The following is a 7,404-nucleotide window of genomic DNA, read 5'->3' as shown; positions in this document are numbered from 1 at the left end:
TTTCAAAATCAAGGATCGTTGTGCATGTGTGCAGATATGAACATAGACTGCAAGCGTTTATCGTTTTCATTATTATGATATTCTTTTACAATAGGATTCTCCATGTATCTTGGACGAAACGAAAATCTTGTACACTTAGACAACCAATTTCAATATATGTAGAACATAACTTGAAAAGAARAACATGAACATRAAATAATAAAGAAATCAGAAAAATSTCATGATCAATTAGAGGTATCTTTTAAGATTTGTAAYYCCCAATTAATTATTAGGGGGTTACAAAAAGGTTAAATTACAAAATTACCCTTATCATTAATTTATAATTTAGATTTGAACCTAAAGTGAAGAAATAATGTGATTGGTTAAGGTTGGTTAGCTTAGTTTGCACCATATGGTTGGTTTCTATTTGAACCAACCTCTCTCTCTCTCTTTATATATATATATATATTATATATATATATAGAGAGAGAGATAGAGAGAGAGAGAGAGAGAGAGAGAGAATTTGAGTTCCGTGTGAGAATGGAAGTTATAGTGGGAAGGGTTAAAAGTGGTCTCCATCCTTTGATCAATCTTAATTGAAGATCAACAATAAATGAAATTCACCAGATTAATTCTCGTATCAAACGCAATTCATGGGGTGAGGTTAAGATTAGAAATAATCAAGGGTCTAGATCCCTTCTTACGATTCCCACTTTAACTCTTATTCTCACATGATCATTCGTTTATATATATAGGGGCAGATTCCGTTAGAAACCTAAAATTGATTAGGAACCCATGAATTGCCCAAGCGCGACACTGACATATTAATCAGGAATATAGACGTGTCATTCATAATGAATGTTGTAACATATTAATCATGAATGGATGATTCATGATGAATAATACGTCCATATTCATCATGAATATGTTATTCATGATGAATAATTATCCTGAAAAGGGACACATGACATACAATGAATAGTTCCTAAATTTCTAATCAATTTGAGGTTTCTAATATAAATTTCATCTCTTGTTTATTATATTTCAAAAAATTCATGAATCTAAATAAGAGAATTAGACCATAGAGGGATATACATAAAGACAATTCAAAAGTTATAGACTTTTTGGTAAGTCACAGAATATATGCAAGCGAAGTGGTTAGCAAATAGTCCATAGTAGATAATATAAGGGTGTATATGGTATCTAGATAAGATAAGATAGGATAGGACATGATAAAAAAGAATATGGTAAAATTGCTCAGTGTTTGATAAGACAAAATTGGATATGATCGTGGCGGATCCAGGAAATTAATGGGATGGGGGCACGTTGGATGGGACTTGGGGCTGGACCGGTCCTAAGATTTTTGATGCCCTGTGCGAAAATAATAAAGAATGCCCCTAAGCCTGTTTGTTTAAAGCCAATGAAACAACGAAAGATGCGATTTTTTAAAAAGTTTAGAACTATTCAAGCTAAGTGTCTCATCCCTATGTTGATTATTATTAATTATAATAAAAAAAATACAATGGGGGCACATAAAAACCAAAACCGCGAATACGAAATATAGAATGATAAAAGGATAAATCCTGTATTAAGATCGTGCTTCCTTCTTTTTCAGTTTTCCTTTTCCAAATTAATATTAACAACATAGAAACATTATTTCAATATATGAGACTTAAAAGACAAGGAACACTATTATTGGTTATAAACTAAAATAATAAATTACTTCCAAATAACTGTCATAGTAAGCAAAAAGTAAAACTCAAAAGTTACAAGTCTAACGACTAAAGGCTAGGGTCTATCTGTTAGCAGCTTAATAAGCTTAATGGAACTAACAATTTATTTGCTCAACTATGCATGATTGTTTCTTAGTGGCTTAATGATATAGAAAGTGACTTATCTAGTAAGCTTCTAGGGGGAGCTTTATATAGAAAACCAAGTTTTTTTTTCCAAACATATCCATTCCAACTAAAAAACGCCCCCTACATCTGCAAAAAAACTCTTCCAAACAAAAACTTTTCCAATTTATATAAACAGATTAACTCATACAGACAACTCTATTCATATAGAACTTAATAAAAAACCAATTAAATGGCCCCTAAATCTAATGCGATAATACCAAACCTCAGAGTAAACAAAAGTCAAAAGAATAATAACAAATTGTAAAATTCATAATCTATGTTACTGTGCATTGCAAAGAACAAGTACCCAATAATTAAGACAATATCACAATATGTCGTTAATGTTGTACAATGTGCTCCAGTTATGTTGATACAATGATGTGCTCATGTGCATTGAAAATTTCAATTATCATATATTTTAATATGCAAGAGGAAGACTCATCATCAAAATGACAAAAACCCCTTAACCTTAGCCTAATAGGTCAGTAACCCATACAACCGCATGACCCAACTTTACGATAATTAGTTAGAAATTTAGATTCTTTTTGCAAAATGATTTGAAGATTCATAAGTCATAATATGACTCACACATCAACTCGGTAAGTTCAATCAATGGTAGAAATCAGTCATTCGAGTTTTTCATCTTTGATTTCTTGAATCTAATTTTATGACCATTAATCGGCTGAAAAAAGAACTCCATGCCTTGAAAATTGAAATAGTCGAATTTTGAAGAACAATAGAAATTAGATTAAGTTGTTGGAATGATGATGTTAATCGGTTCACGGTGTGCATTCAGTATTCATCACTACTAGGCCTTGGACATGTTTTTACAGTTAAAGTTCAGTTGTCCAATTCCCAAATTATTAAACCCAAAACTAGTAATATGTGACAACTTGATGCCCCTTTAGTAGGCATGGGAATGGGGCGGGGACCTCAATCCTGTCCCCGATTACTTATTTCTATCTCTGTCCCCATCCCCATCGGGGATCATAATTACATCCCCAACCCCATCCCCAATGGGGAAACGATAATTTTTTTTCGTTTATACAAGTTATTTTGAATTAAATATGTGAGAGACCATACATGTTTAAATCTCAAACATTTTCAATAAACCTAAAATGAAAATGAATTTAATTTAATACAAATAAACCACAACATCATATAAGAACTAATAACCTAAAACAAAAAAAATCAATTTACTCCAAAAAAACTTAAAGTCACATGTACCAAAAGATATTGAGCAATATAAAACCATACGAGTAATATACAAAACTTGTTGAGTAATTGTATTTTGACTTGACATCCAAATACATATTAACATCCAAATACTAACAATTTTAGATTATAAACCTAATTAGAAAATAAAAAATTATGAACTACCACTTTAGTTGAAATAAATTATATATATATATATATAATATGTTACTTAATTAATATATATGTATATATAACAGGTACGGGGCGGGGCGGGGCGGGGAGTAACATTCCCGTCCCCGTCCTCATCCCCGGTTTGAGACAAACGGGGATCCCCGTCCTCGATCGGGACGGGTGGACCGGCTTCCCCGACAGGTCGGGGCCCATTCCCATGCCTACCCTTTAGGCTTCGTTGTCCTGTGCGGCCGCATGGGCTGCATGTGGCCAGGACCGGCCCTACTTGGGGGAGGGAAGCATGTAGGGATGGTGATTTGCCCCGAACCGGTGGGGAACCCGGTTCACCTGACCCGAACAGGGACGGGGATTTCCCGCTAAAACGGGTCCCAGAGCCGGGGCCTAGGATCCCCGGTAGACTTAAACTGGGGCCGGGGCCTAGGATCCCGGTAGAATCAAATTATAAGATATTATTTATGGGGTTTGACCGGGATTGACCGAGGACTGATAGAGGTTTGACCGAGGACAAGATGTTAATCCCCGTACCAGCCGGGGACCGTGGGCGGGGGATGTTACTTCAAACCGGGGCCGAGGATTACAAAACCCTCCCCATTCCCGCCCCATTGCCATGCTTAGAACCATGTGGTCATATGGGACTGGGGGGGAAACCATACAAGACAATGGTGAAAATAGAAAATTTAAGTTAGTCAACAGAGGTTTTTGGTTTTTGACTGTTTCCCCAGTAGCTTGGATCCACCCCTGGACATGACAGAACAGATAAAATGACCAATTTACCCTTAATGAATTGTTTATATATTCTATATATTTTAATTAATTATGTAATTTGTAAATTATAGTATAAATAAATATTATTTACAACAAAATATATCATTAGAAAGTTCTCATCAAGACCATTAAAATGACACTAAAATAAAAAAATTAATGCAGTTTTCAATTTTTATTTTATACGTTTTTCTATATTATATTTTTATTATTAATATTTAATAAATTACATAAATTAATTAAAATATAGAAACCGTACAAAAAAATATTTTGATGACAATAAAGTGAAAGTTTAAAGATCATAAAATACAATATATAAAATTTCAATAATGAATAAAATGTAAAGAGAGATTAGTTTTTCTCTAAATCTTTAGAGATTCTCTTGTTCAGATCCATTAGTTTTTCTTCTTCTGATTTTTTCAGTGATGCAATAAGGGTTTTCTCTTTAACCAATTCATCTTTTTCTTCAGTAAGAAGATTAGTCTCTCTTTTGTAGAAAGTAACTTCTTTTTCAGCTTTTAATCTTTCAAATTTTTCAAAGTTTAATTTTACTTTTAATTTAAGAAAATCTTCTGAAAGTTTTATGACCTTTACCTCTAACTCAGATGGAGCAGAGTTGGTTTCATCATGGGAAGAATCGCATACCTGGTCATCAGAGTCGGAAGTGGATTATGCATTGGACTTGGCCATCAGACATATGAGCGCCTTGTCTTCTTCATCAGACGAAGAATCAGACACCCAATTTCCTTTCTCGGCCATCAAGCTTCTCTCTCTAGGATTGTACTTGTATTTGTATTTGTTCTTGTAATAGTCTGCATCCTTGATGAGACGTCCTTTGCATTCCTTTGAAAAATGGCCTATCTACTCGCATCGGTACCAACGTAGACCGTCTTTCCTTCCATCTCCTCCTTCTCTTCTGTCTTCTCTCCTATCCTCTTTTTCTTCACTTTCTTCTGTCCTTTCATCTCTCTGATGAAATTTCACCGAATTTTGTCCATAAGATGGCTAATATCTCTCCCTTCTAGAGTCTCKTCTGTTGTCTTTTTCATAGGGCTTCTTGACGAACTTTTTCTGGAACTGCTTGGTTATCAAGGCCAGAGATTTGGCAAATGCCTTGAGATCATCATCAAAATCTGACACTTCTTCTTCAGATTTTGACTCCAYTTTCAAGGCCTTCTTGCTCTTCTTCTTGCGTTCTTTAGAAGAGTTCCTTGTATCCTCCTTYTCCTCTAACACCAAGGCAAAAGGTCCTCTGATAGACACCTTCCTTTTCAATATATCCTGCTCTTGGGCAGAAAGTGTTCCATATACGTCATGAAGTGACCAATTGTCTAAGTCCTGATTTGCTTGGAGAGACATCGACAGTTGAGTCCACTCATCACCGAGACTTTTGAGGAAAAGGACATTATTTTCCTCTTTGGTCCTAGCAATGTCGTTTCTGCAGCATTGATTTATCAATGTGTTGAATGATCATACGTCTTCTGTATCGGTTCATCGAGCAATGCTTTGAAATTTGTATATTCATTCAAGCATTGCGCTCTACGATTTTTCTTCGTCTTAGCGCCTCCCACCAGTTGGCTAGCCAATTCATCCCATATCTCCTTTGTTGTTGTACATGCATCCAGAGATTGGAATATTTCATTGGGAATAGCCATGATAATCATCCTCTTGGCCTTCGTGTCTGCCTCTACTTGCTCAATGTCATCTTCATCCCAGTTGCTTTCATCCTTCACCATGTAATAAGCAGCAACTTCTGTGGTGGTACTCGTTCCAAAAACTCTTGGAACAATAGTTTGAGAAATATATGTTCCTTCCACCACAAACCTGAGGAGATTTCTATCCATCCCCTCCAGGAAATTCACCATGCGTATCCTCATTGTGGATACTCTTCACGTTGAAGAGTTGGAGGTTTGGTGAGGGAACTAACACTGTAGATAGAATTCCAGTTTGCCATTAAAAAGATTTGGAAGAGAAGAAGAAAAATTTAAGAATGGTGAAAAAAAATTGAGAGATTTTGAATACACAGATTCAAATTGATCGTTGTGATTGGAAAATCAATCAATTTGCTCTGATACCAATTGTTGATCCCAGATCCCTCAATATAACACGAAGATTTATGTTTAAGAAACCTAAATCTATCGTATGAATGAAGAATAGTGAAGAACAACTTAAAGAATATTCAAGAGAATATGAAGCTTSAAAGAATTTCACTATAATAACTTTGACGAGAAGAAAAGTTAATATTTACAAGAGATATGATAGCTATTTATACTAGCAATCTAGTCTAAGAGATAACAATCYAGGGAAAAGATATCTATGAGATATTCTASRGACAAGATATCTATCTAGGATTTGGGAGTTATCTCTAACTACMTTGTGTAACYGATTCCAGCTGTMTTCTAGGTAGTATGTTCAACCAGAAGTCTTTACGTATCTTCTTTGCTTGGMTGTCTCTAATTGAACTCTTSTAGAATCTTCTAAGKGTTTATAACCAGAGGGGTGATGAAGATRCATTRTTCATCGCACCTATGGACCATTCATCGCATCTCTGGTTTGCCTTGAACACTTAGGTMTTTTTCCAGCTCTTYTTCCAYCGGTCCTCTGCACTTTCATACTTGTACATTTTTCATTACTTTTACAATAAGAGTTATGGGGTCTAACAAGTCTTTTAGTCTTATTTTATGGTTTTACATTCAGTGGAACTAGGATGTAAGAATGGTATTGTTTTATGTATTTGGTGAATAAAATGTTGACTTAAGCATTGATGAAGYAGGTGTATATGTTGCWACATTAATGGATATTGGCACAACCAGCTCAATCTTGGTAGATATTTTGGAAATCACATCTTGGAGGAGGGCATCTTCAAGTACTATTAGAAGTTGATTAGTGAAAGAAGATGTTGCTGAAGATGCCTTGTTYATGTACTTAATCATCTTTTATATTACATGTTGGTTAATAACCTTCGGACAATTTACTTTTTGTATCTTTAAGCATTTTTTKATTCCCCTTTCTACTATATGCATTGGGGAATCTATTTTGTTAGGATATGCCATCGGGAACAAAGCTTCATCTAAGTTTTGGGTCCTTGCTACTTTTAATATTACTTTGAAGTTTTTAGTACTTTTCAATTGTTCTAATGTTACCGTCAGTTGCTACAACAACCTTTACACCTTTCACTTTACTTTTCYTGCAAATTTACTTTTACWTTATTTTCATACGGTCATTTACATTCATGTCATTTACTTTTAAGCACTTACATCCARTTATGYTAGGCTAAATACCTTAGTGTGGGTGTAAGTGAAGGTTGCTTGATACGCCATGTGTTAGTGGATGATTGCTTTGCTAATAGCAATTTACTTCACTATTCACAAGTGGT

The sequence above is a fragment of the Cynara cardunculus genome (genome assembly GCF_001531365.2).
Source record: "Cynara cardunculus var. scolymus isolate 2C chromosome LG 2, CcrdV1, whole genome shotgun sequence".
Lineage (NCBI taxonomy): Eukaryota > Viridiplantae > Streptophyta > Magnoliopsida > Asterales > Asteraceae > Cynara > Cynara cardunculus.
The sequence above is the reverse complement of the archived record's forward strand: the minus strand, read 5'-3'. Positions refer to the sequence as shown.